General features: G+C 37.4%; 1 protein-coding gene across 1 annotated transcript in view; it reads right to left on the reverse strand.

Annotated features, from left to right (window-relative positions):
- The window catches only part of rai1 (retinoic acid induced 1), a 56655-nt gene that overhangs the window by 43321 nt on the left and 644 nt on the right, over nucleotides 1–12690 (reverse strand). The gene's annotated exons all lie outside the window — the stretch shown is intronic.

Consider the following 12690-nt stretch of genomic DNA (forward strand, 5'->3'; position numbering starts at 1 on the left):
TGTGAAGAACATGATGTTTGTGTTGATTATTATAGTATTGATTTGTGTGGCTTCAGTATGACTCACAGCAGCCATGGTAATGCTGTGTCTGCCTCTCTCTCTCCACACACACACACACACACACACACACACACACACACACACACTACAGACAGCTGTATGGGCGGGGGAGGTAGAGAAAGCGGACGAATGGATGAGCGTGTGTCTGTGTGTGATTATGTGAAGAGGATGTGCTCTGTTGATAGATCCCTCTATGTTTGTGCATGTGTGTGTGTGTGTGTGTGTGTGTGTGTGTCTGTCTGTTGGAGAGGTGTAATGGGAGAGAGGTGAGTCGGGCTAAATTAAGTGTGTGTGTGTGTGTGTGTAGATATCTATTGGAGAGGGAGGCAGACAGATGGGGGGGGGGGGGGGGGGGGCTAAATGATTAGTGTAAGTGTGTGTGTGTGTGTGTGTGTTTGAATATGAATGCGAGTCTTTTTAAATTGCTGTGTATGCGTGTGCATGGCAGCATGCGTTTTAACTCTGAAGATGCATTTGTGTATGTGTGTGTGTGCATGATATACAGTATACAGTCATTCCGAGTGTGTGTCTGTGCGTGTGTACAAATTGCCATATGAAAATAGACATGAAAATACACGCACTATGGCATATTCTCATCGTTCCTTTACAAAGGTGTGTGTGTGAGTGTGTGTGTGAGAGAGAGAGAGATGCTGTGATTAATCACACTCACTACCTACAACATACATGTCTGCTGCTGCTCCTGCTTGTCTATGGCTGTTTTCAACAGAACACTAGTATGCATTATGCATCAATAAACTAAACAGTTCAAACAGCAGTATGCTTTCACATGTTGCATGCTTAATTTAATGAAAGGTGTCGCATCTTGGAAATAAATGGGTCTTTGCATACTGCAGGAAAAATAGTAAATGTAAGTATGCAATACCAAACACGGCCTCAATGTGCTCTGCTGTATACTACACATTTTAGTGCATGTAGTAGGTCATGCTGGTATTCCATGCATACAAACTGGTACTCCCTTCATGCACATGCATGTGAGTAGTGTGTTAGTACAGTTAGTAGTGCTATTTTAAACATAACCGTTGCATATGGCAAATGTAGCAGCCAGGCCATCTAGAAACTTCTTGCATAAAGAAAATTGTTCTCAATATACATTCTGCAGAAGCATGAGGAGTATATGTTAGTATCAATTCTAACCATAGCTGTGCTGCCCTATATTTTACACATTCTGGCGAATGTAGTAGGTTATTTGGTAATCCATGCATTCAACCACCCTTCGTGCACAACATACATGCTACATACACATACTGCAAAAATAATAGGAGTAGTATATTAGTATGGAATTCCAAACATATTTACAATGTGCTTTGTTGTATATTAGGCCTCTACAAATACTTGGCAAATAGGTCATTGTGATATTCCATGCATACAAACTCTCTTCATGCGCAATATACAGTACATACTGCATACTGCAGAAATAGTGTGAGTAGTATATTAGTATGGTGCTTTTAAAATAACCGGTATACTGCACATTTTGGCAAATGTTGAAGGTTATTTGGTATTCCATGTATACAAGCTCCCTTCATGCACAATATACATACTACAAATATAAGAGTAGTATGTTAGTATGAAATTATGAACAAATTTACAATGTGCTTTGTTGTATATTATACACTATAGGGTACAACGGGGCTGAAGGCACACCTTAAGTGAAACGTGCTTTTCACTACTCCCAAAGTGTATGACTGCAGAAAAAAAAAAGTATGTATATAAATGTATGAGGTGACGAGGTGGGCACATTGTCTTTATACAAATACTTTAGCTAAAATAATATATTTTTAATAATGTTCAAAACAACCACTTTAGCAAAGTGTGCACTATTTTCTGTTTATTTTGATAAATAAAATAATTACATTTTGTCCAATATATATACTAATATACTATACTAATAGACATTAAAATATGTTAATATAAAAATATATTTTAAAAAGTAAAGATTCTGAAAGCATTGAATGAGATCCTATAATAATTGTATATACATTTACAGTAGTAACATTAAATCATAGTTTATTATATGACATGATTAATATCATATTTCTAAATATGATGGTGTCATTATAAATATGGGTATTATCTCTAAGGTGGACACCCAACTTAAAATATGATATTTACCATCTGAATCTAACCATGTCATGTCAACAAATGGAGAAGTTAGCCAGATATTAATTATAATGTTTATAATTGTGCCTTTCGCCCAAAAAGCAGGGGTGCTTTTTACTCCAAATACCATACTTTTACCAAAACTGTTGCTTTAATTACCTTGAACAAAACTGAAAATCATCAACAAGATTCTACAAGCAATCATTAACAAGCGATTCTCATTCGCTACTTAAATCAACATTTTAAAAACATAAAATATTAGATCAAATTAGCACAGAATCAACTTTGCGCTGCTGCCCGCGATCGCGTCAAGGATCAGACAAATTTCCACGTGCACCTTAAAAAAGCACGAGTTTTTGTGCCATCTACTGATTTAGAGGAAAACAAAATCAAAGGAGCCTTTTACACCGTTGTACCCTACTATTATATAGTGCTGCACATTTTGGCAAATGTTGTAGGTTATTTGGGTATTCCAAATCCCAAGCTCTGTAATGCTGCAAATAGTATGAGTAGTATGGTAAGATGCTATTTTGGAGCATAGCCTACTTCTCCGCACAAAAGCCCAGAGACAGACAGCAGTGTGCAGCGCTCTACACCCTGATCGCCTGTAGCAGGACGCGGGTGTTAGCAGTCTAGAGGCGAGCCGAGACGCAGAGGAGAATGTTTGCTTGTCCTTGTGTGTGCGTGGATGAGTACAGACAGGCTAACTGCACCGCGAGTGTGTCCGGAGTACGACTGACATTAATAATGGAAGCGCGGCTAGTTAGCGTCACACGGCCGAGAGCAGTCTGCGGCCTCTCTGGCCGGCTAGCGTGCCTGTGCATGCGTGTGTTTTTGTGGAGGAGGGGTGTGTTTCTGTCACCCCAGCTTTCGTGGTGTCCTCTTTGACGGGCCCTCCCAGGCGATGGAAGCACTACAGCCTACACACGCACTCATGATTACACACACACGGCCGCAAACGCACACATCAGACAGACAGGCAGTGGGTTGGGCATCTCTGCTGTCTGCGTCCCTTCATCTGCAGTGTTCTCCCATTCGTTCTCTCTTTCACTCTGTTTTGACGTGGCGTGTGTGTGCCAGCAGCGTGCCTGCACCATTATCAGCGCCGGCGGCGCAGGGCACCCATTGTCTTTGCCGACGGTAAAGTGCCGAGGGCATTGTTTTCCGCTGCTGGTGGTGGCCTGTATCCACGCACAGTTCAGACGTGCTCTCTCAGATGTTTTTTTAGCCAAGTGGATTTTGAAAGCCAAATACCTGGGCTGAAAATTCTTGCGTGTGGATTCAATGCGTACCAGATGTGGGCCGGATCTGGGCCGAAACTATGTTGCTGTCTGGGAAACAAATCTCTCTCAACTGAGGGGCTGTTTACACGACACCGTTTTTTAAACTAAAAACGTAAAACTTTGTATGCTTTTGGCCGCCCGTTTACACGACAAAGGCGTTTTGGGTGCCTGAAAACGCAAAGTTTTGAAAACGGGTTTCAAAGTGCAAGTTTTTGAAAACGGTCTCCGTGTAAACAACAAAAACGCGAATCTCTGAAAACGATGACGTCATGCACATGCGTATTATGTGTTTCATCGCCATCTAATGGCCTGGCAGCAGAATACAGGGTTTTAAGACGTTTGCGCAGATCCGTTTGAAAAGAGAATGGTGTCGTCTGTACGTGGAAAACTCAAAGGAAAAACTTCTCAGTTTTAAGCATATCGTTGTCGTGTAAACGTACCCTAAGTTGCTGGTATTGTTATTAAAGGTTATAATTAACAATTCATTTTTAATGATACAAGAGTAAAAAATAGAATAAATATGTAATATAGTGCATTTATTTCGCAAAATGCTCCTCAATAAAGTTTTTCTAGCTATAGGTCATTGAATAGCTTTACGTGACATTGTTCCACGTTTGAAACAATCATCAAACGAGACACGATATAGTAAGCTGTACTGTATCTTTCAACATACCTTCTGATCGCTACAGCGATCTGTCACGCCACATTTAAGAGCATCAAAACGGACTTTTGTAATAAAATTGACAGAATTTGAAAGCTGAGACTTTGTTTCATATCAAAAATAACCTGTTGCCGTTGTTTTTGTTTTGTTTTAAGCACAAACCTCACTAAACTGTATTAGATGTATTCTTAATTCAAGCTTTATTTGACAAAACAGGTCTTAATATATTGTACAATTTTGCTTCTCAAGTAAATGTAATGTTGTGATTTTTTTTCAAATTAAATTTAGAAAAGGATTATTGCCATGTACAAAGAGGAGAGGACAGAGTAATTACTGTATATATTTTGTGCTTTTAAAGAGGCTTAACAGCATTTTCCAAATCTAAGACAGAGATGTGTATTCATGGCCCACTTTACTGTCCCGATACACGTCGTCCCCCAAGAGATCGTCTCTCTCCTTCCTCAACCCCGACACACACACACACACACACTCCCACAAAGACGCATGTAACTCAACACACACATACTGTTTGACGCAGCAATACTTATAGACATTGAACTAATTGTGTCTGCCAGCGAAGACAAGCCATGAGATCTTCTGAAATCAAACCAACGCGGTTGTCAGCTTTTGTAGTGCTATGAAAGGATTAGTTTTTGGTTCCTTTTCAAAAGCAGACCCCTTTTTGACTATAGTACCTTGTTGTGCGGTTGACGCTAACGTTAGACTATGCGCCGTCGCCCTCCTTCTAACGGTTATGTAATTCAAACGACTGTTTGAGGCCGCAGAACTTTTCAAATGCGCCTGTGCTGCTGTGATCATGGAGGAAAAAAAATCATCTGCAACAGTACGGCTTAAAATCCCCCCTCCCCCTCTCATCTGTTCCCACCGGCCCCTGAGAGTCGTTAAAAAAAAATCCCACGCAATCCCCCTCGTTGCTCTGCGGACTCCGGAAGAGATCGAACAACGCCACTGGAGATCTCACACCACCTGTAGGTGCCCTTGATAGTGTCGCACACTCGTGGCCCGGGATGTGCTGATGCTAGGTGGTAAATTGGTCTGTGCAGCTGGTCTCTCCCGAGGGGATGTGGTATGGATCACATACAGTCAGAATTGGGACACAAATAAATCACATGCAAATGCTTTCACTCGGTCTCTGCGGAGGCTCGAACCTGTGCGTTCCACCTGAACCAGTAGATTTGAGCTTTGCCATATATTTGCCAAAGATTTCTATGCCCTTTTCCACTTATTACTGTCCTTGGTAATGCATGGCTATAATTGTTGCTCATACTCAGGGTTAGGGGTTTGTTCTAAACCATTAACCCTAAATATTAAACCCTAGCGGCTTATTGTTTGTGCCATGGACATGAATGAACCTCACATCGCGTTGCTTGTTGAGGAAGTTGCGCTGTTATTTGAACACTCAAAGACTTGCATTGAAGGAAGGACTTTAATCATGTATTGGAATATATCAGAGAGATGTTTGAGTAACCCTAGTGTAACTCAGACTGTGTGTGTAAACCTCACTCTCCTGGCCTCAGGAGGCTGCGGTCATTAGCGCCCTTGTTAGCGTGGAAACGCCGGTTCGAATCCCACTCGGAGCGGTGCGAGTAGAACCGGAGGGGTGGAGGGGTTACACCCAGCAAGCAATACTAATAGCCGTCCAAACACAGCCTTGACCTCTAGGCTAAAACAAGGCAAAATTTGGGCTGTCAGTGAAAATTTAATAGACGTCTAAACCAATTAATCTCATCAATTATTTAACAAAGAAATGAAATGAGTGAAGAAATGAAACCAAACACCTTGTAATCACTGTTTACTTTGCTTACATGATGGAATATCATGCATCTCGCCAATTATTTTGGCAAAAAATGACATGTAACCAAATTCAAGGTTATTTTGGCTAGAAGTGGGTTACTCATAGCTGAACTATATCGAGCCTATAGTTAACCTAGACGGTGAAATGACAGCTATTGCTTGCTGGGTAGCTACCACCCAGAACACCTTAACCAGATTGAACCAGCAAGTCCTGTCAGCACCACTATCGTCAAATACGATTGACAATTAGAATACAGTTTGTTTTAGCGGTATGGTTCTGTTCTGGGCAAGAACTCCCTGCGCATCCATGCAGCCTAGCATGATGGATAAGAGCAGCAATAACCCCCCTTATGGGTAAACAGAACAGAACCAACATGAAGGTATTGCAGATATCATTAATTCAATATTTTAATGTACAACGTAATTCGAGAATTTAGTCTGATTCAAAGGGGAATCAGAATGCCAATCCTGACTGGAAAGAGGAGGAGCTGGGGATGGAGGAGGGTAATGAGCTCCTGAGAAACATGATAGCTGCTGATAATACTGATTATAATATAATATCTTATATATGGAGACAGTGATATGCAATAGCTGAGAGTCAACTGATGTGAGCTTGATGAACGTGACCTGCCACAACTAATACTAATTTTCAGTTTTGTTTAGTTTTCGGGGTTATTTTATGTAAAAAACAAATGATCATTTAATGTTGTTTTAGTCATGTTTATTTGTTGATATTATTTTACTATTGTTTTATTAATTTAGGGCTGCCAAAGTTAACGGTTATCATTTAAAAATGTTTAACAGCATTAAGTTGATCGTCAAAGTCTTTTGTTATTGCTATACAGTGGCATTATCATGTTTAATGGAAAGTTTTACAATATACATTAACGTTTTCTAAAAATGAAACTATAAACTTTTAAAAAATTATTGTATTTTACTTAGCTCTAAAGTCATAATTAATTTTTTTTTTCAGTTTAAATTTTCACAGTAATATTAGTTTTTTTTATATATTTTTTTTTATACAAAAAACATTATTAAATATTTTCAATTCATCAGTGATAATAACACTTCCTAGAACACCCTAGAAACAAATCAAACGCGTATTGCCTACGTGAGTGATGCCGTTTCAGTTCAATTCAATTGCGCTTAACACTAAGCCATGGAAAGCACTGGAAACGTTACTTCCTTCATAACAAATGAAGCGAAGCTCAAAATAAATGCCTCTTTTTTTATTTTTTTATTAAGTGCTCGTTTCTCAGCAATCGGTTTGTCAGTAGTGAGGCGTGGCAGGAAGCAGGAGTGTTTGTGTGCGCATGTGTGTGTGCACTAGCGTTCTGGGCCAGTGGACTGGTAAATACAGCGGCTGTGGAGTGGAAATGAAGGCTGGATCTATTTGGAGAAACGCTAGATGACCTTCCACTGAGCTGGATGACATCCAAGCGATTTCACCGTGCAGCATAGGCCCACCACCAACGCCATGCGTCACACGCTCCCAATCGCATACAGATGTGTATGATCAGACACACGTGGAAATGAGGGGCATAAACACGCACACAATCAGAAACAACAGGGCATGAGTCCATAACGGACAGCCACACACAGACAGTTACACAAACATGCACATCCACAATTAATGGCCCAGAAAACGAGAGATCAAGCCAGATCACACATGAAGGCCAGACTCAGAACGATAACTATAAAGATATCAATAAAGATAACTATATTAGCGTCAACAGCAGTGGACGGCATCGTTTGGTCGTCTGTCGCATTAAATGCTTGAGGTCTTTGAAGCAGCATGGATTCTGATTGGCTGTCAATATTTGTATCGTTAATCCGCTGGAAAAAAGCGTTCTTCTGAAAGTGATATCATCAACATTGTTTCTCTGTGCCGTTATTGTTACAGCTGTGGCATGAACTCTGCTGTTCTTTTATATTGAGAATGATTTTTTAGAACTATATCTTTATCATTATCATAGTTATCGTCCTTGGTGTGAAGGGGTTTTAGCCAACAATATGTGCAGAGAAAGAATCATTTTTACTTAATTACCCGTACAAAACAGGCCTTGACTAACTTTATTGGTCACCAGTCAGTGTCGCTAGTGGTTTTCCAAAGTTACTAGCGACTAGCATTTTCACTGGCCACAATTCTGACATCGATACCACGGGGAAAAGCTGCCATATAGATATTTTTTGGTAGCAGGTATATTAGGCTGCTGTCACTTTAAGAGCCGACACACCGATCCATTACTGTTACACATGCGTTTTCTTTCTCAACTGTTTAGGTTCACTTAAAACAACTGACTGTGTTTACATGAACGCTCGCCAAGACTGGCATTTTGACATTATTTTGTGTGTTTTTGACTGTTTAAGCGCAATTTAGTACTGAGAGGTGGCTTTATGTGAGCGCACTTTGGATGTGAGCACTAGATCTATGGGAATGAGTAAGATTATGCGCAATACACGCAATCTCATGTCGAAATTCAAGCCCTTTAACAGCAACAATATTCATCCGGAGCAAATGAAGCGAGTGAGTGAGGAGAGATGAGTTTGTGAGTCAGAGAGATGAGAGAGAGAGAGAGAAAGTGCAGCTGGTATCGTGTAACTATTCTGCAGATTTCAGTATCGATGTATCGAACACATGTATCGAAAAACCTACATTTCTGACAACACTACATTGCACTTAGCACCTTTTTAAAAGACTACAATTGAAAATATTATATAATATTATATTACATCAAATCATGTAAGTAAGTGGTGCACACTGACCCAACCAATGCTTTGAGTTTAGGGCGGGACTGTCTGTTTGATTGGCCAATGGCAGATGGCGGGGAGTGTCCAGGAAATTTGTTAGGAAACAATTATTATTTTTTACACTGCCACTACTAGAGCAGAAATCACACACTTCAACCTCAAACAGATCACTCGTCTGTAAATATGACATCACGGTTATACGTTCCCGTGGCGTCGATTCATTACGGTGTCACACATCTGACCCCCTGACCGTCGAGTTTGTTGTTTATTTCTTCTCTTCATCCAGTCATTTCCTGTAAAAAGACTGCTGAGCCCAGTGCTGCATAGACAGCGGCATCTGGAGATAAATAATTCCTCCATCGCTCCTCTCCTCTCTTCCTCCCTCGCTCGCTCTGCCCCGTCCTGACCTTATGGATCTGTTTTGAGCCGTGCCAGATTGTTGCTCAGGACTCTCGCACCTAGAAAACAGCGGAAGGGGGAGGGGTGCTGTCTTTCCTCTCTTCACCTCATATCCGTCTGTCTCTCTCTCTCTCTGTCTACTCTTTCCCACCGCCTCTATCTAATTTCTTTCCCATCACCTTCTATTCTTGAAAGAGCCGACGGTTTCCGATACCCCCCTCTCTCTCTCTCGCTCTCTCTCGTTCTGTTTTTCATGGTTGTTCTCTGACTGACCCTCAGGTGTGTGACAGTTTCAGTGGATTGCATCAGCCTCCACGCTATATTCACTGACAAAATACGATATAGCACCGTGTAGGGCTGGGCGACGTGATGGTATAGACTGTGCGGCGGTAGAAATTTATCAGCTTTTACAGATTTTGCATGAGCGCGGTATAGCTGTATTTACACGGGCAGGACTGCGTTATGTTATTTACACATGAGAGCAATGAGAAAATATGGAAAACTGCACAAATACAGAGTCAGTCAAGATGGCCAAGAACTTGTTTTTGAGGGCAGAAACGTGAAGCAGGGTTTAGCGGTTTATGGTTGCAGGGCAACGTCACAACTTGCCGCATTAATATAGAATTCACTGGAAGTGTTTATATCAGCTATTTTGGAACTGCTTTGATGTGGCTCATCCAATCAGAATTCAGAGTCATTATAATGTCATTTTTTAGCTCTGTGTCGTGTTTATTTGTGAAGCTGGGTTTGCTCTGAAACCACAAGTATTAATCATTTATGATAATCTGATCTTTTGATTTGCTTCATCAAGTTTTAATTTGCTTGATATTTTTCATTTGATTTTCAAAAAAATAGGCATGGCAGTGCAAAATCATTTTCCTAATCGTTATTTTTTTCCTTGTTTTCCAGTATTTTTTTTTTTTTTTAAGCATAAATCATAATGTAAAAATAGAGTAAGGTTTGTGTTTAAAATAAGCATGTCATCGGAGAAAGAAAAATGTAGTAAAACTTATTCCTTAAAACAATGTGTTTATTTATTTATTATTTATTTCAACTATATTTATTTATTTAATTTCATTAAAAGCATAAATCATAAGGTAAAAATAGAGAAAGGTTTGAGTTTAAAATAAGAATGTCATCAGAGAAAGAAAAATGTAGTAAAAATGTAGTAAAACTTAATCCTTAAAACAATTCATTTATTTATTATTTATTTCAACTATATTTATTCATTTAATTTCATTAAAAGCATAAATCATAAGGTAAAAATAGAGAAAGGTTTGAGTTTAAAATAAGAATGTCATTGGAGTAAGAAAAATGTAGTAAAAATGTAGTAAAACTTAATCCTTAAAACAATTCATTTATTTATTATTTATTTCAACTATATTTATTCATTTAATTTCATTAAAAGCATAAATCATAAGGTAAAAATAGAGAAAGGTTTGAGTTTAAAATAAGAATGTCATTGGAGTAAGAAAAATGTAGTAAAAATGTAGTAAAACTTAATCCTTAAAACAATTCATTTATTTATTATTTATTTCAACTATATTTATTCATTTAATTTCATTAAAAGCATAAATCATAAGGTAAAAATAGAGAAAGGTTTGAGTTTAAAATAAGAATGTCATCAGAGAAAGAAAAATGTAGTAAAAATGTAGTAAAACTTAATCCTTAAAACAATTCATTTATTTATTATTTATTTCAACTATATTTATTCATTTAATTTCATTAAAAGCATAAATCATAAGGTAAAAATAGAGAAAGGTTTGAGTTTAAAATAAGAATGTCATTGGAGTAAGAAAATGTAGTAAAAAATGTAGTAAAACTTAATCCTTAAAACAATGTGTTTATTTATTTATTTATTATTTATTTCAACTATACTTATTTAATTGCATTTTAAGCATAAATCATAAGGTAAAAATAGAGTAAGGTTTGTGTTTAAAATAAGAATGTCATCAGAGAAAGAAAAATTTAGTAAAAATGTAGTAAAACTTAATCCTTAAAACAATGTGTTTATTTATTTATTATTTATTTCAACTATATTTATTTATTTAATTTCATTTTAAGCATAAATCATAAGGTAAAAAATAGAGAAAGGTTTGAGTTTAAAATAAGAATGTCATCAGAGAAAGAAAAATGTAGTAAAAATGTAGTAAAACTTAATCCTTAAAACAATGTGTTTATTTATTTATTATTTATTTCAACTATATTTATTTATTTAATTTCAGTATAAGCATAAATCATAAGGTAAAAATAGAGAAAGGTTTGAGTTTAAAATAAGAATGTCATCAGAGAAAGAAAAATGTAGTAAAAATGTAGAAAAACTTAATCCTTAAAACAATGTGTTTATTTATTATTTATTTCAACAATACTTATTTATTTATTTAATTAATTACATTTTAAGCATAAATCATAAGGTAAAAATTAGAGTAAGGTTTGTGTTTAAAAGAAGAATGTCATTGGAATAATGTCAGAATATTTTAAATATATCTTGTTTAGATATCAAACGTAAAAGTATGATGTTTAAATATTTTAATGGAAAATAAAAATAGATTAAGGTAAATATAGGTATATATCAAAATATTATATTTTACTGGCAGCTTACAGTTATATTTTGGTTTGTATTAATCACGTTCTAAATGGAAAAAGTCTAAAGGTGAAATATTTAATTGACTGGATCATCAAAAAAAAAAAAAAAATAGTGATATAATATGATATGGTGGTATGTAATAATAATATTAAATATTAATATAACATTAAATAATAATATTGTTACATCATTTATTTGGTATTCTATCTCATATTTTTACTGGCATTTATTTATAATATGACTCATACTGTGATAGAGGATTGTGATCATACGCCTCCCCCAGCAAGCGTTTGGCACATGATCTAGTCTGCTGATGTCTTGGGTTATTTTACATGCAGAGTGACGCTCTTAACCTTGGGAATACAGTTGCGACCTTTTTTTTTTTTTTTTCTCCAGTAGATGCGTCTAGTATGTTATTGCAGATGTTGGTATACATTTTTCCTCTTTTGTAATTCACTCACATATTCATGCTATCCCTCCATTTTTCTCCCCGCCTTCATATTCATCTCACCTCTCTCCACTCCGTATCTGTCCATCTCACACATACCAACACACACACACACACACACACACACTCTCCGCCTGTCAGTCACACGCGCGCGCACACACACACGTCTCTAAATGGATTCTTGCGGAGAGGGGCCGTCCAGAGCATCAATATCAGTCAGCTGTGACACTGCAGTCTAAACTGCAGTCTGAAATAAACGATGAAGTTTTGTGTTGTTTTTGATTTTTGCCTCACACATTTCGTCTGCGGATCCATGCATATGAGTGATACGATGCTTTCATCACTAAATCTTACTCACAGAATCACACAAACACATTTCCATATAAAGCGCAACACACTCTTCATTTGCATAATGCGTCTTCGATATAAACACAAGAGCACGTCATAGTTTTGAGTTGCTTTTGATTTCGCCTCCAAATATAGCTCACATTTCAGCGGATCCATGGACAAATTGCACGTGTTTCACGTTTAGATAGAATATTAAAAAATTGCTTTTTAATATTTAAAT

Source organism: Rutilus rutilus (genome assembly GCF_951802725.1).
Source record: "Rutilus rutilus genome assembly, chromosome: 1".
NCBI lineage: Eukaryota > Metazoa > Chordata > Actinopteri > Cypriniformes > Leuciscidae > Rutilus > Rutilus rutilus.